This window comes from Diabrotica virgifera, chromosome 6 (assembly GCF_917563875.1).
Source record: "Diabrotica virgifera virgifera chromosome 6, PGI_DIABVI_V3a".
NCBI classification, from domain to species: domain Eukaryota; kingdom Metazoa; phylum Arthropoda; class Insecta; order Coleoptera; family Chrysomelidae; genus Diabrotica; species Diabrotica virgifera.
The window spans coordinates 136,944,645-136,969,378 of NC_065448.1; the positions used below are offsets into that span (position 1 = coordinate 136,944,645).

At 32.2% G+C, this 24,734-nt stretch overlaps 1 long non-coding RNA gene across 1 annotated transcript; it reads right to left on the bottom strand.

The window, feature by feature from the left end:
• Window positions 1–19,843: 19,843 nt before the first annotated feature.
• LOC126886172 (uncharacterized) lies at window positions 19,844–21,474 on the bottom strand. Its single transcript, XR_007698564.1, has 3 exons — window positions 20,992–21,474; window positions 20,631–20,892; window positions 19,844–20,284 (listed from the first exon to the last, which is right to left on the bottom strand). It is a non-coding gene; the product is annotated as an uncharacterized LOC126886172 (long non-coding RNA).
• Window positions 21,475–24,734: the final 3,260 nt, after the last annotated feature.

Consider the following 24,734-nt stretch of genomic DNA (forward strand, 5'->3'; position numbering starts at 1 on the left):
CAATTCATTTGTCTCTTTTTTAGTTTATTCGTTATTGGTTCTTGATTGGCCATTCTCCTAATAGTCTCGTTGCTTAATCTATCCCATTTTGCCTGTCCAACTATCCTTCTTAAATGTCTCATCTCCATTGCATTTATTCTGCTCTTATGTTTTTCCAGAATTGTCCAGTTTTCACTTGCATAGAGCACAGTCGGTATCACTATTGTGTTATATGTATATGTTTATTTTTGTCTCTCTTGCAAGTTTTCTTTTCCCCAGTATTGGGGCTAAGGCATAGTATAACTTGTTTGATTTCTTTGCTCTATTTGTTATTTCCCAGTCTATTTTTCCGTCGTTGGTAATGATACTTCCCAGGTATTCGTAAGTTGTAACTATTTCCAGTTCTGAGTTTTTACATTTTATCTTTATTTCATTATCTTCTTTGCCGTTGATTATCATTATCTTACTTTTTTCCTCGTTTATTTCCATTTTTAGCTCGTCTATTTCCTCTACCCATATATCCATTAATTTCTGCATTTTGTTCTTGGAATCTGGTATTAGTACTATATCGTCCGCATACATTAAGGTCGCTATTGTTACCGGTTGTAATCTATGGTATCCTATTATTTTCTGTAGTTGGTTGGTTCTTGCTCTAGTTTTTCTTATTAATTCGTTCATTACGATTATGAATAGCAAAGGGCTGAGACTATCTCCTTGTTTAATACCTCTATTCCAATTAAATTCTTCTGATCGTTCCCCTGCTATTTGTACTCTTGCTTTTACCTCTTTGTAAGTACTTTCTATAATTTGTATCAATCTGTTTGGTACATTTATTTTCCTCAAGAATTTCCCTATAATTTGTCTTTCTATCGTGTCAAATGCTGCTCTTAGGCCTATGAATGCTAATAGCAGTTTCCCCCGTGTCTAAGCATCTTTCGATGAGGTTCCTGATGGTATATATGTTGTCATCTGTTTGTCTTCCTGGTCTAAAGGCCGCTTGTTCATCTCCCAATTTCATTTCTACTTCTTGCCTTAGTATTTTCTCTATTATCTTCGTATACATTTTAAAGCATACCGATGACAGACATATATCTCTGTAGTTTTCGCAGTTTATATGTTCTCTTTTTTTGTATATTGGTACAATTTTGTTATTCTGCCAGTCTCTAGGGATTGCTTGTTTTTCCCACGCCTCTTTATAATATATTGTCCATAGCCAGTTTATTCCCTCTTTTCCCATGTATTTTTCAATTTCCGGTGCAATTTCATCATCTCCTTCTGCCTTGTCTATTTTTAGGTTTGATATTTCTTCTATTACTTCTTCTCTACTTATTTGGTCTATCTCTGTGTTTTCTTGGCCATCATTTATAACATTGTCAACCTGTGTTACTTCGGTATCAAATTTTTCGTCATAATAGTCTTTCCATACCCTAGCTATTTGTTCTGGGTTTATTTGAATTTGCATTGATCTGTCTCCTACTGCATTTATCTCCTTTCGTTTTCCCCACAGAATGTGTCGTATTGTCATCCAAAAGTTTCTATTATTTGTTATATATCCTTCTTGTAGTTTTTCTCCAAATTCTTTCCATGATTTTGCTTTTGCTTGTGTGACTGTCTTTTTTACCAATCGTCTCTGCTTGTAATATTCTTCTATATCATCTTCTAATCCCGTTTAGATGTATTTTTTCCGTGCCATTTTCTTCTATTTTATTTCTGTTTTCACTTATTTATTCCACCATCTTGTTCTTTTCAATTGAATATTACATTTTTTGATTCCACATACTTCAGCTGCTATTTTCTTTAATACTTCCCTGTAAGTTGTCCATCTTTCTTCCATTATCCATGTTTCTTTTTGGCACTCTATTTGCCTCAATTATTTATTGGTTTCCTTCTTGTAAAGTTCTCGCACACGTTCTATCTTTAGTTTGTTTACTTTTACTTTCTTGTACTCTTTTCTTTCCACCTCCTCTATTTTTTCATCCTTAAGTTTTGCAGTGACTAGCCTGTGTTGTGTGGACAGCTCCGGCTCTTTTTCCGTTAAGATATTTTGTATTTTTTGTTCCAAATTTCTCGTATATACTATATAGTCGATTAAGCTCTTTGCATTTCTCTCTTCAGCCACAAATGTATATTTGTCTTCAATGGTTTGTTCACTGAATGTGTTTCCTATTATCAGGTCATTCGTTTGGCAGAATTCTAGAATTTTAATTCCATTTCTATTTAATGTTTCTTCCCCATATTGTCCAATACATCCTAATCCCCTATTCACGTCCTTACCTACTCTAGAATTCCAATCTCCTAAAATTATTATTTTTTCTCCTGTCGCTCTTAACTTATCTAATGTATATTGGAGTTCGTTGTAGAATTCAATCATCCCTATCTTATCTTTTAGTTCTATTTGGGCTGTAATTATTCTAGATGATACTGCTTCGTAATTTGTTATCCTTGATTCTATTCTTTTATTCACTACTACACCAACTCCTTCTTTTGCTGTTTGTCCCTGCAGTACTCCGAAATAGTATAGGCTATATTTCTCGTTGATATTTATATGTCCTCTGCCTATCTTTTTTGTTTCGCTTATTCCCAATACATACTTGTACATCCATTTTTTCCATTTCTTCTGTAGCTTCTATTGCCTTGCCTGTCAGAGATGTCACATTCCATGTCGCTATTTTTATATGATTTGTCTCGTTATGATGTATTTCCTCATTACCGTTTTCTTCTTCTCCATTACTAGTATTATCGTTGATTTCATGCTCCCTGGTTTTTGTATTATCATTATATCTGCTATTTGTTTCGTTATTGTGTTTATTTATAATATTTATATTTAATTTTTCCCTACTTTCAATACTATTTATATACCCATTCCCAATATTTCCTAACTTTTTGGTTTCAAGTCTGTCAAAGGTTATTCCGATACCGAACTCGTATACTCGGGTAGCACCCGCTCGTATACAGTTTTAAATATTTTGATTTTTGTTTTCAGGTTGATTTCCTAATTCTTATTTAGTGCATAATATAATTTTGGTGCACACATTATCATATTTATTTTTGGTTCTATATTTCCTTGTCCATTCATTGTTCATCCTAGATACTTGAAGTCCCCGACTTGTGTAATGTTATTTACCTTTACATTTATAGTTTCTTGAGTTTTCGATATTACTAAAGCTTCTGTTTTTTCAATATTTATTTTCATCCTGAATTCCTTAAAGCTTCATTCCAAATATTCACATTCACTTACGAGTCTTTTTCTGATTTTGTCACAATTACTAGGTCATCGGCATAATATTATATCAACTCTGACACGTATACTTGTTGAAGTTTATACACCCCAAGTTCTGTTTACCCCAGTGGCGGTTTCTCCATAAGTGCACATGTGCACGTGAACCCCCAAAATTATTTTCACATCAACATTCATATATTATGTAATATTTATCATTCTATAAATAACATTTTAATCTAACTATACAGTAATTTAAATTCAAAATAACAGATTCAAGGAGTTTATAAGTATCTAATAGGTAACATTTAATTATTTTTATTCTATTTCAAAGGAGAAACTTTACCGATGCGAGGCCTTAGACAGAACCCCGCGTTCACCGCTCTCAAGGTGGTTCCTATACCAATGACTTTTCATACCGCAAAATACAACTCACCACCCGCCCCGCTACCCGCTATAGCCCACAAGTTTAGATGGCCATAGGATCACAAGTCGGATGTGATCTTATGGCATGATCTTATGGTGTTTTCAACGTGCACGGCACACGTATGTTTAAATTTTGCTTTCGTGAAGTTCGAATTTCGGAACTATAAGGATTTGTGGATGTAAATGTTAGCGTGGAATATTTAAAATCAATTAAATTTTCTTCATTATATTTAGAAGGAAAATTAAAAATGCCGAAACCAAATTTAGACCAGTAAGGGTCTGCGAAAAAACGTATATTTTTGGATGTGAGAGGTGGCATTCGGATTTTTGCAGATAAAGTTAGAGACACCTTCAGTAATAATAATTGACTTATGCTCCTTCTCAAATATGCCCGGAACATTAATAAAAAAATTAAAATATTTAAAAATTTCGAAAAACATCGATTTTTTTCTGCTTCTTTGCTTATAACTTTAAAACGATTCGTTTTGGAACAAAGTCGTAGAAAAATAAAATAAAGATAATTGAATTTTGTATGACATACGACTGGTAAAAAATGTCTTAAGGTATTACCTTTTCTGCAATATAGAAATAAATACAAAATAAGGGGGCAAAATAAGTCTGTTGTTATTCAATATTTTTTAACCACTTTGGTGGCACTTAAAGCCTTGTTAATTCGCTTAGGAAATTCTTTGTAACGTCCTTAAATCGTGTACCAAATTTCATTAAAATCGATCTAATAAATTTTGCATAATAAATTTGCAATCTAAATGTTTTTAAAAAAGTTCAAATTTTTTAAAATCTTTCTGAACAAAAAGTAGACCATTTAGAAGTCTGCTACTTTTTTTACATATAAAGAGGTGCTCTACCTCTCTAATACACTTTATAGAATTAAAATCGGATTATTTAAGGGGCCTCAGCAATGTTTTAAATTTAGAAACAATTTTTTAGCTTATAAACCAATAGCTTTGTTTAAAAATAAAAAAATTAATTTTTAGCAATGCAAATAATTCAAACCGGTTTAATTTAACTTAAACTTTCAAATGCTGTCAGCAGAATTGCTATTTTTATTTTTTAATCAAACGTTATTCGCGTTCAAAAATTGCAATTTCTCGATTTTTTGAAAGTTCCACCTCGTTTATCTCGAAAACTATGCATCCTACGAAAAGACTTGTAAGAACATTGTTTGCTTAGAATTACCCAAGAAATACAAAAAAAAATGTTTTATTTTGCGAAAAATTGATGTTATGTAATTCCTCAAGTTCTTTGTTTATAACAATCTTATCGACATCCGGATCAACTGTTACCCAAAAAATTCGTGTTCTACGGGTCAAAATACATAAAAAAACTTGGGTAAGTCCATCTAAATAAAGGAGCCCGTAGCACCCCCTCCTGGCCACAGCACTAACTTGTTTATAAGCCAAAAAATTGTTGATAACTTTAAAACATTGCCGAGGCTGCTTAAATAATCCGATTTCAATTTTTTAAAGTGCATTAGATAGGTGGAGTACTTCTTTATATGTGAAAAAATTGACAAATCTTTTTATGTTCTAGTTTTTCTTGTGCAAGATTTCAAAAAAAGTTTAGATTGCAAAATTATTATGCAAAATCTAGTTAGTCAAGTTTAATGAAATTTGGTGTAAGGTTTTAGCACATTACAAAAATTTTCTAAGCGAATTAGGAAGTTCCAAGTGTAACCTAAGTGATCGAAAATCATTGAATAAGGACAGGCTTGTTTTGCCCCCTTATTTTATATTAGTTGCTATTTTGAAGTAAGGGTGATAAATTAAGACATTTTTAACCAATCGCATCTGATACAAAATTTAATTATCTTTGTATTATTCTTATACGACTTTGTTTTAAAATGAATAATTTTTAAGTTATAAGCAAAAAAAAAGTAGAAAAAAAAACGAAATTTTTAAATATTTTATTTTTTTTATTAATGTTCCCGGCATATTTGAGAAGGAGCATAAATAAATTATTATTAACGAAGTTATCACCAAACTTTATCCGCAAAAATCTGAATGCCACATCTCACATGCACCTAAAAAAACAGATCCTTACTGGTCTAATTTGTTAATTAAGAATGTACCAAAGTGCAAACGTCGGGATTATAAATGATTATTTAAAATGGAAATTTGTGTAAAAACTTACAAATTGTGTAGCTGTGAAGCACATATTTGGAGAAGAGGAAGCATAATGAATAAAATAGAAGATACGATTTTAACTATCCGGCGCAGTCCACTTAACTAAATTTTTGATTGAAAATAATCTACAAGGCGATTTTTCTGAAATAATTTGAATTCTCCAATTATGTACTTGTTACGATGCCAGTGACAACTGCAGAAACAGAACGATGTCTCTCTGCATTGAAACGTATCAAAACTTTCCTTAGAATAGATATGGGCCAGAATCGATTAACTGTACTCGCAATGTTTTCAATTTAAAAAAATGATTCAAGAAATTCCAAATTTTACTGAGTTTGTTTGTGAACAATTTTTCTAAAAAATAACAGGCGACTGACTTTTGTTACAACTTGCTTGTAACATTTAAACACTAAATTATAATTTTAAGTCAATAAAATACATTATTTATTGTAATTTTTAATGAGGTCCTCTGATTTTTATAATTCGAAGACACTCAAAAAATTTTACCTACGGAAATGGGGTCTCAAGGTCTTTTTATATGTTAACATTATGTGTGCACCCCCAATATTTTACACCAGGCGCCGCCACTGGTTTACCCCTACATTATTTTGCAATTTCGTCCATTAGACTAATGAATAACAAAGAACACCACCTTGTCTTACACCTGTTGTTGTGTAGAAGTCTAGAGATGAGCAGTTATTGCAGAAATATCATAATTAGTTTAAAACATTTTTTATTATCTACACTTAATAGTACATTTTTAACCCAGGCGCTGATATTCAATCTGACCACAATCCTTTAGTGTGTGTGTGTATAGAACCAAGTTAAAGAAAATGTGCGAAAAAACTGTAAAAAAACATGACATGAGAAAACTGAAATGTAGCGAAGTAAAAGAAATAGTCAGTAAAACATTAAATAGAAAACTCAAAGAAATCGTAAAATACAACGGAAAGCACAGAAGATAAGATATAATATCTTAATAAACCGATCTTTCTTCTTCTTTACGTGTCATCTCCGCGACGAAGGTTGGCAATCATCATTGCTATTCTAATTTTTGATACTACAGCCCGAAAGAGTTCAGTTGAGCTCCATCCAAACCATTCTCTGAGATTTCTCCAGGACATTTTTCTTCTACCTACGCTGCGCCTTCCTTGAATCTTTCCCTGCATTATTAATTTTGGGAGTTCGTATCTGTCACCACGTGTTATATGACCCAAATGTTGCAGTTTTCTTATTTTGATGGAATCCAGTATCTCCCTGATGTCCTCTATTCTTCTTAGTACTTCATTGGTTATTCTTTAATAAATAAAATAATAAAAATAAAAAAAATAATAAAACGATAGACGACATTAAAGACAATTTTATGAAGAATGAAGAAAATAAGAATAAGACATTGATGACGACAGAGATTCTGCAACTAATGGAAAAAACAAGGAAAAACAAGAACGATAACTCCATGTATAAAACATTACAACGAGCGATACAGAGAAAGATCAGAGGAGCTAAACAGAAAGAACTAGAGAAAAAGTGCCAAGAAATCGAAATTGTACAAAGTAAATACGACGACTTCAACGTGCCCAAGAAGGTAAGAGAAATTACAGGCAAATTTAAAAACAGAAGAATAAGAAAACTTGTTAACGACAATGGAGAAATAATCATGGACAAAGAGAGTATCGATAATACCTGGAAAAATTACATACGAAATTTATTTTTTGGTGAGAGGGAGATTCAGTCCCCAATGCCTACAGAAACAGGACCACCTATACTAGTGGCAGAAATAAGAGCAGCCATAAAAGAAGGGAGAGCTCCAGGACTAGACGGAGTAAAATCTGAATTTATTAAGCTTCATGATGTTGATTCTTTAAGAATACTATGTAAAATCTTCAATATATAATATCAATGACACAGGCAATATCCCAAAAGATTGGCTCATCTCAGAATTTATTACGTTACCAAAGAAACAGGGAGCAAAAAAGTGCAGAGAATATAGGCTAAGTCTAATGAGCCATTTACTAAAACTTTTTCTTAAAATTATACATCGTATAATATACAAGCTGTGCGAAGAGAGAATACAAGAGGAGTCCGGCACTGATATCGAATAAGCACACATGCTTTTTGATCGATACTGACAAATAGTAAATTTAACTTATAAAAACCAATCATAGAATTCCTACACTACGTTAACACCAAGTATAATAGTGTTAGTTCAGTGTGTATAGAAAAACATTTTCTGTGAGTACATATTTTTCTATTAATAAGTATTTCATAACCAAAGAATTTTATAAAACCGTCAATAAAGAACACCAGTCATTGATCGACACCAGTTGTTTGTCTTTAAAGACAATTACCAAAACCCGAAGCGGAACAGGTCCGTACTTAGGAAAAACAAATGGTGTTGAGCATTATCACAATCTACATCACAAAATCTTTTATCTTACTCAGCTACAGCCAGTAGACAAATAGAGCCAATCTATCCATCCAAGCTACAAGCAGTAGTTTTTAATTCTCTCAATGATGTTAAATTAGAAGAATACTTGTTAGCGGTAGGATCTTTAGTTACCCACATAACAATGATGTTCGCATCATGTTCTAAGCATATCCTACCAACATTCGTCGAAGTATATCCTTTTTAGTATATGCGTGGTACAAGCATAGCATGTACCATAAAAAACATTCTAAATTTCATGTTCTTTGCATGTGCCTCAAAGAATATTCTTGCACCGAATATACTGAGCACATTCGGGTACGTAGTATCTCGGAATGTTCGTAAAAGTTTATTCTTAGAATATACCTTAATCGAATATTCTTAGTATATGCGTAAGTATATGCAAAAGTATATGCTTAACACATACTTGTATATACTTTTAAAATATCTTAAAAAGAATATACTGTATGTACCTATAGGAAGAAGAATAATGTTAGCCTATAGATTATCAACTTCGCGTTAAGAATAATTAATCAAATTTATGTATTTTGGTAGGTACTAGTGAACTATCTAATTCATTTTTTTTAAACCGTTTTAATTGTATGGTAAAAAGTTTAAAACTTAATTCTATTGAAGAAAAATGAGAAATTCTCGTTTCGTTTTCAGTTGAAATGAATATACCATTTTGATTTGAGTTTATACCATAAGTATTTTTACCTATAATTTTCGGGAATCCGGAAACGGCCATTCATTGTCATTCTGACCCTTGCATTGCATTTTATACCTGCACAAGGGAAGGGGGTAGGTAACAAAAGAGCATAATATGAAAATAGTTTCCAGTACAGTTATGCATTTATGTCTACGCTGTTAGGTAGGACCAAGTATTTCTAGCTACAAGGACTAACACATTTTTAAGAACATAAAAAGCAGTTTGAAAATAATAAATTCATATTGGTACTTCAATATTTCCTAAATACCTAGTAAGTAAAAGTATGTATAATGTATATAGATATAGTCTGTTCGCTAAACTCAGACGCAACTTTCTAGATATTTTAGTCGGTAATTTTACCAATTTTAGTAAAATTGGCAAAAAATAATTACTAAATAGTTAATAATCACTACATAGTTAGTAATTTTGCCAATTTTTGCAAAATTGACAAATAACAAAAAAATTATCGACTAAAATATCTAGCCAGTTGCGTCTGAGTTTAGCGAACCGACTATACCTATAAATTTTAGTAATTTACATACATATTATATATATTTGGCTATTATATAATTATATAAGCAGCATTTTTATTTTGATGTGCACATAATAACTAAATATATTACTTATATTTTATATATAGGCTACTTACCCATATAATATTTATTATACATAGGTACCTATATAACTAACTAAAGTTTATATATTTTATACTTACTTTTTACGTAATATTGTAGAATGTAATAACTACATTCTCATATGCAATTGGAATATGTAAATATAATATATTAGTAGAACCAAAGAATACTAACACACCCAGTGGGTAGTATTCTTTGGTAGAACCTATAGGATGAGATTGGGTGATGTTGAAAACATACTTCTGAGAAATACAGCACATCCTTGGAATATTCTTCCCATATACTAAAAATATATGTGCGATAGTACATTCTAAGTATATACATAGAAGGTATATAGCACTTCCTTGGAATATTCTTCCCATATACTAAAAATATGTGCGATAGTACATTCTAAGTATATAACTAGAAGGTATATAGCACTTCCTTGGAATATTCTTCCCATATACTAAAAATATGTGCGATAGTACATTCTAAGTATATAAATAGAAGGTTTATAGCACCTCCTTAGAATCTTCTAAAAAGTATGTTCTTGGTATATACTGAAAAGAAGTGCGGTAGTACATTCTAAGTATATACATAGAACGTTTAAGTACTGTAATGTAGTATATACTCAGTATATGCTCTGCACATTCGCAATGGTAATTACGCATATTCTAAGTATATACTTTTTCTGAAAAGTATGTTCTATGAATCTACTAAGAACATGAAATTGTTATGTGGGTAATACATAACACATTATATTTTCATCAAGAATCACCAACAATCGTATCTGTATTTATTTCTCAACCAAACAAGTCGTAGATGATTTTTTTAAACAGTAGATGTTTCATCACTGTAACCAACACACAAATTCCGTAGACTAATTACTCCAAGTGAAAGACTCCTAATATCCAATGTTTCTCCCACTATCCCGTATGAGGTAATACAAAACGAACTACTGATCTTAGGGCTAAAACCAACTTCATCAATATCATTTTTGCGAATAGGAACCAGCAATCCTGAATACAAATATGTACTCAGTTTCCGTCGACATATTTACGTATCTCCACCCACAGGTCCAATTCCCGATTCCATTTTAATAACTCATGAAGATATTACAAATCAAATTTTTTTGTCATTAGACAACTTATGTTTCCTTTGCAAACAGCATGGCCATATTTCCAGTAGTTGCTCAGTAAATGTAAATCACTCAGAAAGAGCTGTCCCAACTGCTACACTTTCAAACAGAAACGAACCTACTACAGTAACTTCAACAGAAACGACTGCTATTACACCTTCAACAACATGCACCTCTACAAACATATCAAATAATTCAACGTCACTAACAAATATTATCTACAACCAACCTAATACATCTTGATACATCAACTACAGAAAATACAATGCCAGTGATATCCAAACCAAATATACCCACCTCATCAGCACCATCACCTCACATAATCATAACTAACCAGCCTTCATCTTCCAGTCTAAACAATAATTTTTGCTAGGTTAATGAAAATAAAGATAATCCAGCACCAAAAGAATTTAGCGTATCCAACGAAGAAAATACATCTAAATCGTCCTCCAAACCAACTGTATCTGAAGCAATATCACCCGCGATTGAGACATCAGCTAGTGACGATGTATTTTCAAAGCCAACTCAGAAACAAAAAAGAATAAAAAAAAATATCAACAATACTTTTAGAAACGCTAATGCAACCAATTAAAGAATTATTCAGTTCCGAAAAGCAAATATTAACTTTTGAGGAAACAGTTGATTTATTTAAAAACTCTCATGGAACAAAAGATGTTATCAGCGTTATAACTAAATATAAAGTAGACATTCCAGAATTAAGACAACTCGTAACCAAAATTCATTCATATACATTCGAGCGCTCATTGAAATTGAAATGTACAAAGCTAAACAAAAAAAAAATACGCGACAGCTTACAAAAGACAACTAGGAGGATGAAAAACCTGACACGGATACATCGACAGAATTATCCCAGGAGCTGAACATTCAATAATTATAACTATAACATTCAATTTATTACAATGGAATATAAATGGGTTTTATATCCATTATAAAATGCTAAAACTTTTGTCTTCAAGAAACGAATTTCAAAGACCAATATTGCCACACATTTAAAATTTTTTCAACATTTTATAAAAATAGAAACAACCAGAAGAAAGCAAGTGGTGGAGTGGCCATTTATGTTAAAAATACTCTTGAAGCATAAACGATTCCTCTAAAAACAGACATCGAATCTGTAGCCGTCTCAGTTAAAGCTTCCCAATGCATTAATGTATGTTGCATCTATACTCCCCCAAATACACTTCACACCTTAACCGACTTAAAAGCACTCATTTCACAAATACCTATGCCCAAGCTAATAGTAGGAGATTCCAATAGTCACAACCCAATGTTCGAAGACTTGTTAACTGAAGAAAATTTAAACATTCTCAATGATGGAAGACCAACCAGATTTAATGTACATACTGGTACAACATCGGCAATCGATCTATCGATTTGTGACCCAACTCTTTCAATTGCTCTTAATTGGGATCCCCTACCCTTTTTATATGGGAGCGACCATTACTCAATAAAAATTTCTGTATTTTCTGATGACACTATCTCTGAATACCAACCAGTCCGAAAATGGAACCTGAAAAACGCTAATTGGTAAAAGTACGCTGATGCCATAGAAACAGACATAGAATCACAAGAATCTAGTTTTGAAAATACTGATATAAATGAAACTCCCAACATTTTTACGAATATCATTATATAGGAAAAACTAAAATATTAAGGAAACACAGACCTCTACCATGGTGGAATACGGAATGTCAAAATGCAATCAAGCAATATAAAGCAACTTTTAATAGAATGAAAAAACATAGTAACACAACTAACATAACTGAATACAAAAAAACAGAGAGCATATGCTGAATATATAACAAAAAATGCTCGAAAAACCAACTGGAGGAAATTTGTCTCAAATATAAACAGTACAATACCTTTATCTACAATCTGGTCCAATATTCGTAAAATATCAGGAAAAAACAAATTTTATCAACTGCCTTTTATTACTCATAATACTAATATAATAACAAAACCTACTGAAATAGCTGATGCTTTTGCTACATACTTCGAAAAAAACTCCAGAAATAGCAACTATTCCGAAGAGTATATACAACACAAAATCATCACAGAAAAATAACAGCTCGATTGTGAAGATAGATCTAACAGTTCCTTCAATATCCCTTTAACCTTAGATGAACTTAACTTTGCCCTTAATACTACAAAACACTCTGCTCCTGGACCCGATAATATACCTTTATTATTCTTGGAAAAACTGCTAGACAATGCTAAGTGTACTCTTCTAAAAATTTTCAATCGAATATGGTTAAATAATGTCTTTCCAACCTCCTGGACTGATTCAATAATTATACCTATTCTCAAACCTAACAATGCACGAACTAAAATTTCCTCATATAGACCCATCTCTTTCACCAATGTAATGTGCAAAGTCATGGAAAAAATAGTTAATAAAAGATTGATATGGATATTAGAAGGAAATCACCTCCTCGTTAACGAGCAAAGTGAATTTCGACAAAATCGAACTACTACTGATAACCTCATTGATTTAGAATCTGAAATTCTTGATGAATCTTTCGCGAAAAAACAGGAAACTATTGCAGTATTCATAGATATTACAAAAGCATTTGACACAGCATGGCGTTACGATATTATCAGATCATTACACACTTGAAATATTAGAGGTAATATCATTAATTTCATTTCAAATTTTCTTAAACAACGCAATTCTCAAGTAAGAGTCAACCACTGCACATCTTCAATAAGACGTCAAGCAAATGGCACCCATCAATGGTCTGTAATAAGCGCAACGTTATTTTTAATTGCCATGAATAATATTATATCATCAAACTCCAGCTTAGTTCGTGGCAGATTATATGCGGATGATCTGGTATTAGTATCTTCAGGAAAAACATCTCATCAGTACATACAGCGTCACTTACAAACCTCACTCCATGAATCGAAAAGAGGTCGAAGAAAACAGGATTTTAGTTTTCACTCAGCAAATCAAAGTGTTTGTTATTTTTAAAGAAACGTGATCCGAATAAACCGCAACTAAAATTATGTAACCAAATCCTGAATTATGCCGATGACATTAGGTTTTTAGGGATGATTTTTGATATGAAACTCATATGGAAAAAACACATTCTACAAATAAAAAAAAAATACCAAAATGGAATTAGTCTTATGAAAACTCTCTCTAATAAAAACTATGGAGCTGACTAAAGCTGCCTAATCCATGTTTCATCATCATCAACTAGCCTATATTTGTCCACTGCTGAACGTAGGCCTCCCGTAAAAATTTCCACCTATTTCTATCTTGAGCTTCTTGCATCCAATTTGTGGTGATGCGCTTGATATCATCCGTCCATCTAGTCGGTGGTCGTCCTCTGCTTCGATATGCCTCCTGCCTTGGTCGCCATTCCAGAATCTTTTTGGTCCATCTGTCATCCGTCAGTCTGGCAACATGTCCTGCCCAAGCCCATTTAGCCATGGCTATTCTTTCAACTGCCTCCGTGACTCCTGTTCTTCTTCTTATTTCTAGGTTTGGTACTTTATCTCTGATGGTAATACCTAACATTGATCTTTCCATAGCGCGTTGTGTAACTCTTATTTTATTTATTGTTCTTTTTGTCAGAGTTAGTGTTTCTGCACCATATGTAAGAACCGGCAAAACACACTGGTCAAAGACCTTTCTTTTTAAACAAACTGGAATATTAGACTTGAAAATGTTATTTAATCTACCGAAGGCAGCCCATGTAAGACCTATCCTTCTTTGTATTTCAGTTGTCTGGTTATCTCGGCCTAAGCGAATCTCATGTCCTAGATATTTGTAAGCTATTACTTGGTCGATGCTATGACTCCCAATCTGAATTTTATCGCTGACTACAAGGTTGGTCATAAATTTTGTCTTTGAGGTGTTAATTTTAAGACCAATTGTTTTTGACACTTTATAGAGCGTGTGCAGCATTTTTGTAGCTTTATCAACTCTATCAGATATTAAAACGATGTCATCGGCAAATCTTAGGTGGTTCAGATCCTCCCCGTTTATATTGATTCCCATATTATCCTCTCCTTCCATTTGCTTGAACATATATTCAAGAACAGCTGTAAACAATTTCGGGGAGATAGTATCACCCTGTCTAATTCCACGTTCTATTCTAAATTTCTTCTAAATGTTTATAAAACCCTAATTACATAGATCTAAAATAGATTACAGTTCCATAGTATATGCATCTGCGAAAGAATCCTTATTACACCACCTTGACGTAATTCAAAATACGGCATTAAGAATAGCTACAGGAGCATTTCGGACCAGGCCAATAGAAAGTTTACGAGCAGAAACTGGAGAGCCATCACTTAAATATAGAAGGATGCACTTAACTCTCACATACGCATTTGCTGCTAATTCAAATCCAAACAATCCATCTAGAAGTAACATATTCACTGATCGTTTTAAAAACCTATATACTGAAAATAGGAACATGAAACCGCCATTCTACGAAAGAGTTAGGCAAACTCTTAGGACTTTACAAATTCCGATACCAAATACCTATTCTAACTTCATAGAAATTCCTCCTCCTTGGACAATAAGCATTCCTCAATCCGATACATCCTTAAATATCTTTAAAAAGAACGATACTCCACACTCCTTAATAAAAAATACTTTCATCAACACACTAACAAAATTTTTTAAATCCTATCATATACATACATACACTGTGTCCGTAAAGTATGGAACAAATTCTTTTTTAGCTAAACAGAGCATTTTAAGAAATAATTCTGAAACACGTCGATTTTTGATTTTAATTTACCGTATTTTAAAATAATATTCTAATATACAGGGTGAATTACTTTCGAGTAATGACGTCACCGTCATTTTTTTTAAATGGAACACCCCCATTTTGTTTCAATTTTCGGATTACTCTAGCTGAGATGATTCCAAAAATGTATCACATGTTGATTCAAATTGGTACAGGGTGGACAAAAATACAATAGCTTTGTGTGTGTTCATAAAGTAACGCGTTAGTTAAATTAACAATATTATCAAAAATACTTATTGTATTTTTGATATTTTAATTAATTTTTGATTTTAATTAATTTTTGATATTGTTTAATTTAATATTTTAATTTAATATCAAAAATTAATTAAAATTTAATATTATGAGTACACACAAAACTATTGTATTTTTGTCCACCCTGTACCAATTTGAATCAACATGTGATACATGTTTGGAATCAGCTCAGCTAGAGGAATCCGAAAATTGAGACAAAATGGGGGTGTTCCATTTAAAAAAAAATGACGGTGACGTCATTACTCGAAAGTAATTCACCCTGTATATTAGAATATTATTATAAAATACGGTAAATTAAAATCAAAAATCGACGTGTTTAAGGATTATTTCTTAAAATGCTCTGTTTATCTAAAAAAGAATTTGTTCCATACTTTACGGACACAGTGTATATACAGAGCCTCGATTTTTGACCCTTCGCTTCGTTATCGAACGTATGCGCTTCGTATCTGTTTAGTATACGTAGCGAATACGTTCGATAACGAATCGAGGGTCAAAAATCGAGGCCCTGACACTTCTAAAACATCTACTGTTGGGGCAGCCGTCATTACTCCAAATATTACACTTGAGTATAAATTACCATTCTTAAGCTGTATACATACTGGCGAGGTATACGCCATCAATCAAGCTCTCGTTCATATTAACTCCAGTAATATATCCAATGCTCTTATAATTACCTATTCCCTCAGTTCCATCCATACCATTAACCAAATGTACACGAAGCATCCAATTGCTCTCCTAATTAAAAAAGAACTAGCTTCCATTCAAAACAACAACCATACTGTACAATTTTTATGGGTTTCTTCACACATTGGCCTTCAAGGAAATGAAGAAGCGGATCGTACAGCCCAACAAGCCAGGAACAGTGAAACCGCGAGTGAAGTGAGAGATATAGTTCTTAACGATTTAAAATCATTTATTAAAGTGAAAGTCGAAAATCTGTGGCAAAACCAGTGGGAAAGTTCAACTTCAAAACTTCGCGAAGTGAAAACGTTTGTAAAACCGTTGAAATCTCAAATTCACAACATATCTCACCAAGTCATTGTTCCTCGTCTTCGTCTAGGACATACCCGACTTATCCACGGACACATAATTGGTCACACTAATCCCACTTTATGTGAAAACTGTAATATCCCACTAAGTGTTAAACATGTACTTGTATAGTGTCCAAGATACCAGTTGCAGAGACAGAACAACCACATCCTCGGATCAACAAGTGAAATCTTGTAGAATCTTGGAGAAAATTGTAAAATTGAACATTTGGTAAAATTCCTTAAAGATATCAATGTATTTAACAAAATCTAACATTTGTAAATAAATTATCTTGTGTATATGTATATATATGTCGCTAATAACCTCGGAGGTTGATGCGACTATTTTGTAAAATAAAAAAAGGAGAATACAAGACATACAGTTTGGATTCATGAAAGGCGCATTCGCCTGTTGGGAGAACTCTGTTTTTGTGCAGATGCTTAAAAAAACATCCATGATCTACTTCTCATCTTAGCGTTATCGACACTGCATTTCTACTTAGTGCAACAATTTTCTTAAATTGGTTCACAGCTTTCGTTGGTTGTAAATTAAACAAATTAGCGAAAAGGTCCTAAAATAAAGTTGTAAATAATTGATATAAATATCACTTTAAGTTAGCAGTGAAATGAGAGTTAGACTTATTTGCGCTCCATCTTGGAGGTATCAGCCAAGTATCAGGCATTTCTGAGCTAGTTTTATAATTTGAAAGCTTTTAATTTTTGTACAAATCTGGCCTGAACTACAATGTTTTAATCATCGGTCCACCATTTAGCTAAATCTTAAGTTATTAAGGGCCGGTTTCACCATCGACAAATAGCGGTCTATTCAATGAATAAAGTTATTCGACCAATAAAACTGACATATCTCCGTTTCACCAACGTCAAATAAGACTTATTCTATGAATAAACTCCAAATAAGTTATTAGTCCAATATCGGGCAGATAAATATTTATTCTTAGAATAAGTTGACAGCTAACCTCACTTTAAATATCAATAATAAAGAAAATTCATTAGTTTAATTTGAATTTATCTACAATGTTTTATAACAGGTAAACGTAATTATATCAAATGATTTTGAGTGCTGCTGACAACATGCCTGTCACTTGTATAGGAACTAATAGTGCAAATCCAACTGATCAGAATAACGTTAATTTTAATTTGTTTTTTGTCGTGATTTTGAGCTTAACATAGTATATAAAGACATTCATATATTAATTATTTTATAAACTTTACGTTTTTGGTGATTTTGAGTGCTGACACATGCCTGTGACTTTTATAGTAGTGAACTGTGAAAGTCCAACTGATCAGAATAATGTTAATTTTAATTTGTTTTTTGTCGTGATTTTGAGCTTAATATAGTATTTAAAGACATTCATTAGATTAATTATTTTATAAACTTTTCGTTTTTGGTGATTTTAAGTGCTGAAAACATGCCTGTAACTTGTATAGTAGTGAACTGTGGAAGTCGAGCTGATCGGATAATGTTACTTTTTTCCGTGTTCCCTCTATAGGGCTTTTCATTCACAGTCATTTGTTTTGAGCTTCTGTCATATGTCATATAATCCTTGTATAGTAATATTATACACGGATTATACAACATCTAACAGGAGCTCGAAACAAATGACAATCGATGAAAAGCCCTATTAGAAACTCATTTATGTTTCCTCGCCTGACTAAATTATCAAAAAACAGGACGCACTCATGCTAGGAATTATGATTTTTATTAATATTATTACAATAATTATTTATATGTGACACTAACGTAACTAGTGACATTAATTTTAGGCCAATGTGACAAACTTTATTAATACTAAATTTTAACATGTATCCCGTATTTTGTTAAAATAATATTATTTTGTTTTTCATTCTATTTAAAATAAATGCAGTTTTGACAGGGAATTTGTTTTGTTATTTATTTATTCCATATAGACCTGGATCCCTCCTACCAAAAAAAAGTTGATTAATAGCAAGCTGAAAATTTATTAATAGCTTAACGGTGTCTAGTCCCACAAACTTTGATGCATGGGAACACTGGAAGTTTTAACTGTGGAACAGGTTAAAAATTTGAAAGGTCAAACTACGAAAATGTTTATGTAATTTGTCAGATAAAACTTCCAATTGATTTGCTACCAATTCATTAAATTCTCATGCAAAAACCAGACTGGTGAAAAACCTGCACCAACTAGGCATTTTAATGAGTAGAACACGAAGACCATGTCAAACTACAGGAATCATGTTGGTGAGTAACAGCAGTCTGATTTTTGCACGAGAATTTAATGACAGGGTAACAGATCAATTGGATGTTCTGTCTGACAAAATATATGGGATGTTTTCGTAATCTGATGTTCCAAATCTGAGTTTCCAAACTGTTTCACAATTAAAACTACCCCTGTTCCAGTGTCACAATACATCAAAGTTTGTCCAACTGGACACCGTTAAGCTATTAACGAATTTTCAGCTTGCTATTAATCAATTTTTTTGGTACACGGGATCCAGACCTAAAGCCGGGCTCAAACGACTCGTGTACATCAAAGTTTGTCCAACTGGACACCGTTAAGCTATTAACGAATTTTCAGCTTGCTATTAATCAATTTTTTTGGTACACGGGATCCAGACCTAAAGCCGGGCTCAAACGACTCGTGTACTTGGCGAATAATCGTTACTTGCGTTACTTACTATGTCTTTTGGGAGGGTTACTAGAACAATTCTTTGACAATTAATAGTAGTATTAACATTATTATTATTAGTGTTTGACAAATAGTACAATAATTGTACTAGTAACCCACTCACACAGTATTGCCAGTATACGCAAGTGACGATTATTCGCCAAGTACACGAGTCGTTTGAGTTCGGCTTAATAGGTTTGTTCGTAGTACGACACAAACGATTAGCAACTGCTGCCAACCATCAGATGCATGAGAAGTTAACAGTTAGCGTTGTGCAGTTAATAGTTAGCATTCATAGACTACGAATGCACATGTGTCTGATGGTTGGCAAGAGTTGCTGATCGTTCTACAAACAAACCTATCAGTAAGCACAATTTGTGATATCCATGGGTAGTTACTAACAGAAAGAGGCAGGATTCGATTTTTAAAACATTTATTTTAGAGTCTAAACAGTCATACCTTAAACGATAAGTGTATATTATCATTACAAGTTGATACTAATTACAAAAATAAATACACATTTAAAAGACCAATACATAATTACTCATGATGAAGAAGTACATTATAATTAAAAATGAATAACCATTTTCATATCGCTGCAACACAATGCCAAAGCCATCTCATATTTCAGTTCGTTTAGTGAGCGCAACAAGCACTCTGACCGAACAGTTTCAAAACTCATTAGTTTTTCATCAGAGAATGCATATGTTGCTATCTCCAAACCATGTAGCTGTAACATATGTACATGCATTGGGTTCTTCTTCGTCTGTCTTGCCCTGGGCATACTTTACTATTACCGGCCATATGCATACAATGTGCATTTGCTATGTCATCAGAACTGGCTATCACCCCACCCAAGCATTTAGTCGTTTAGCATTAGCTTTTTGGAAATGCTTCACCTAAAAAAAATATTTTATTTTTTTGGAAATTTTTCAACTACAAAAATTTATTTTTATTAGAGTATTTGCATTCTTTACAATGATTGAGAATATTTTATTTAAAATCAGACATTCATACAATATAATTTTAGAACAATCATGACAGTAATTCAAATAGATGGCAGTAATAAATCATTTTCAGAGAATTATGGAGTTCGCAGTTTACAGATTAGGACGACGATATGTCTGGTCTCATACAGATATATAAACGTAAATAAATCTAATATTTAGAACCAATTTATCCAAAAGACACTAATACTGTTATCCATATATTTCTTAATGGTGAATAAATAAAATAAAGGCATACCTTTCCTACAATAATATGGAAATCAGGAAATCATTAACAATTTTTACTCCATTCAAAACAAATCCAGCTGTAAAATATTTATGTGCCTGAAGGCTTTTGTATGCTTTCATCTGCTGCTTAGAGTAGCAACTGTGAGACTCCACCAAATATGTATAAATATCTATAATAGTAACTTGATGGACTGCACTTAACTGTAAAATCCAATTCTGACTGAATTGCGTATGGATCTAAATCCCCAATTATTTTCAGCTTCAATAAATATCTAAAACAATAAAAGAAATAATGTTATTGCTTGCAAAATTCATCATTATTGATAAATAACGGGGCAAAATGAACAGGAAATAAAAATTATTTCGCCTACCTTTCTCGCAACATCTGAAGTTTCCAATAATAATTTCCTTAAATAATCATTTTGCATTGTGGTTAAGTTTATAAAGTGCACAAAAACAGGAAACGAAATCCAAATGAATCCAAAATAGACAAAATACGATGATTATAAACAATGAAAAATCATTGAAAAATAGATACCTACAAACATAACCTCTTTGTTAGTTTATGTGCCAACCAGAGGTCACGTGGGATTACAGTCGAAAATAATGCAATCTGCTTGGCAAAACACCGAAGAGGTGGAGGCCAACAAACTAATATGAGGAAGAAGAACTGCCATTCGCTTGTGTCAACGAGTACAGTCTGTGGAAAATCATTATACTTTGAACTTATTTGACGAATAACTAACTGTGGATTACAAATAGTTATTGAAACGAAATAAAATTTAATCGACTAATAAATCTTATTCGACGAATAACTATTCACTGATTTATTTTTTGTTGGTGAAACCGACCCTAAGTCTACTAGTTCTTAAGTACATTTTTCTAATTTTTCCTGCGTTAAGTTAAACTTTGCCCCTACAGAGAATTTAATAGTATATTACTTTATGAGGCGGAGAAGCATGACTTTTCTTGGCGCGCCCGATATTACGCGCCGAACGAAGTGAGGCGCGTAATAAAGGGCAAGCCAAGAAAAGTCGCTTTTTTGCCGAATAAAGTATACTATTTTTTCTTCAAACGTAGCAATTTTCAACCATAAATAGTACAATTCATACGCTATTTTTGCTCGAAATTAACTGTGACAACTATCAAAGTCGTCTAGATGTTAGAAATTAAAATAATTAAGTCGTCGGTGGGATTTGTGTCTCCCTGGAAATTTTAAACCCTCATGATTCGCCAACATCGGGAATTATTGCTGAAAGTTGTGCTCGACCATCAGTATCATCAACAATTACCAATGCGTATCAAGAGTCGGGAACATTTTTGCACGGTTTCAATTTTGAAAATGCCTCATTAACTAATTGTACTTTTAATATTACTATAAATAAAAATGATGTTTAATTGTTGTTAATGACATTTGTATTTTTGCTTTGTGACATGTTTTGAAATGTCGATGTCGAAATGAAATGAAAATTTTCCCATGTGAAATGGGAAAAAAACTGCTGCCGGCGGAGACATCAAACTTTGACAGGATCAAGTTAGATAAGTAATGTCATCATTATTTGACGTTTGAAGAAAAACATTTTTACGCGAATTATTTCTCCTGACTACTTCATTATCTGACTATTAGATATTACTTTTAATAATCTCTAGTTTAAATTTAAATGGAAAACTAAATAATATTAATTTATTATTGTATTCTGTTTTAATAATTCAATAACTATAAATATATTTATACAACTTTCGTGGACAGAAAACCTCTGATAATAAATTTAGTATGTTACGCCGCTGCTTAATATGACTTGAGATCGAGATTAACTTTTGCTGGAGTATAAAAAGGGACATAAAATTGGCAAAAGAAGTGTCGTAAAAGAAAATTTTGTGGTATTTTTGGTAAAGGAAACTATACCCTTTTCCCACCGAAAGAACAGAGATGTTTCCATCGCGCACTGCCTAGATTACAACATTTCGAATCTATAACACTTGAGAGAAACCGACGGTTTTTCATTTTTTTATTGCTGTTTTTGTTTTTCTTCCCAACTCCGCCAATATTTTTTGTTGATTGCTTTAGTATATTTGATAATAACAAGTTGAAAATAAAAAAGTTTTTAAGTCTCAATTTTAGGGAATTGGGCTGTTATATCATAAAAAATAACGTCATTTATTTCGACTTAATTGTGAGTTTATCACTGAACGTATGTTGTTATACTAGACTTAGGCAAATATGCAAATAAAAAGGTATGAAATATGCGCATAAATATGCAGTATTTTACCCAAAAATATATGCAAGATTATTTACAACATTTTTTAATTTACAAAAATATTTAAAATATCTTCACATGTGGTATTAATTAACATGTGTATGCATTTTATAAACTAAGCTTATAGATCTGGATCCCGCGTATGAAAAAAAAATGTGATTAATAGCAAGCTGAAAATTTGTTAATAGCTTAAGGGTGTCTAGTCGGATAAACTTTGATATATGGGAACACTGGAACAGGGGCAGTTTTAATTGTAGAACAGGTTAAAAATTTGGAACGGTCAGACCACGAAAACGGCACATTTATTTTGTCCGAAAGAATAGTTAAATACTCCGAACAGAGATTAAACTCTCATGCAAAAATCAGACTGCTATTTATTACCTGTCATAATTCCTGTCATTTGACATATTCTACATGTTCCACTCATTAAAACGCCCATTTGGTGATAAATAGCAGTCTGATTTTTGCATGAGAGTTTAATCTCTATTCGGAGAGTTTAAGTCTGTTCTGTCGGACAAAATACATGTGCCGTTTTCGTGGTCTGACCGTTCCAAATTTTTAAATAATTCCACAATTAAAACTTCTCCTGTTCAAGTGTTCCCATATATCAAAGATTGTCCGACTAGACATTCTTAAGCTATTAACAAATTTTCAGCTTGCTCTTAATCAACTTTTTTTCATACGCGGGATCCAGACCTATTATGTATATAAATATTTAGGTATTTTAACAAATAAATGATATTATTTCGAATTGTGGTAACAACAAAATTATCAAATAGACCAATCAAGTTAGTAAAAATAAGCCGTTTTTCGACATAATTGAAAAGACGAGGTTTGACAGTTGAAATGTGTAGTATGAGATATTACAAAAAGGCTACCATCTTGGGTTTCATCAATTTTTTAGTGGAACATTTTTTAAATAAACAATGAAAACGTCAAACTTAGTTTTTTGCTCATAACTTAAAAACTTGTTTATTTAGAAATTTGACGTCCACAGGTAACTTTTTCAGAAAAAAAAGATACATCGAATGAGACACACCAAATTACAATCGGTTAATAAACAAAAAAGTTATTGCAAAACGGACGACAAAATCACTGTTTTTGAATATTGTTAATAACAATTTTATTGTTTATTAAAATATGTTTAAATATACCTAAACTTGAGGGCATTAAGGTGTTTGAATGGTGTGCAAAAAATGGTCCAGATCTGTTAAACAGTTTTTGCAAAATTTAATTTGTTTTTAAAATTTTTTGAAAAACGAGCTAAGTTCTGAGGCTGGTCCAGTTAATATGGCTGAACGTATCTCAATAATTAGGGACTCATTTTCTTCGTTGAGATGTATACTAATACCCTATGAAAAAAAATGTAAAAAAAATTACATGTACGTACACAAAATTATTTGTTAATAAATAGCAGTTTTTAAGCTTATAAACAATTACAATAATTTCGTATAAATTAGATCAAATTAAATGGCAATAAAAAATACTGAAAGCTGGTTAAAATACAAAACTTCTAAAAAAAATTTTTAGGTCCTACGACCCTCGGGGTCTGAGATAGCCCTTTTTTTTTAAAATCACTGTTACGTTAATTAACAACACTAAGATCTGAAATTAACCAATCTTTTATAAGAAAAGTCAAAGTTTTTAACAAAGTTTTTTGCAAGAAAAAATGTTAAAAATTGTTTAAACAGTATTGTTATAAAGAAAGAGAGATTTTGCGTTCCGACTAAAGTAAAAAAAAATTATGGGCGCAGCCAAATGAGAATAAATTCGGGACTAGCATTCGCTAGCGCTAGACCGTTGCAGCCCATTTTTAACATTGACAGTATACCGGATTTGAAGCTTAATATTATATT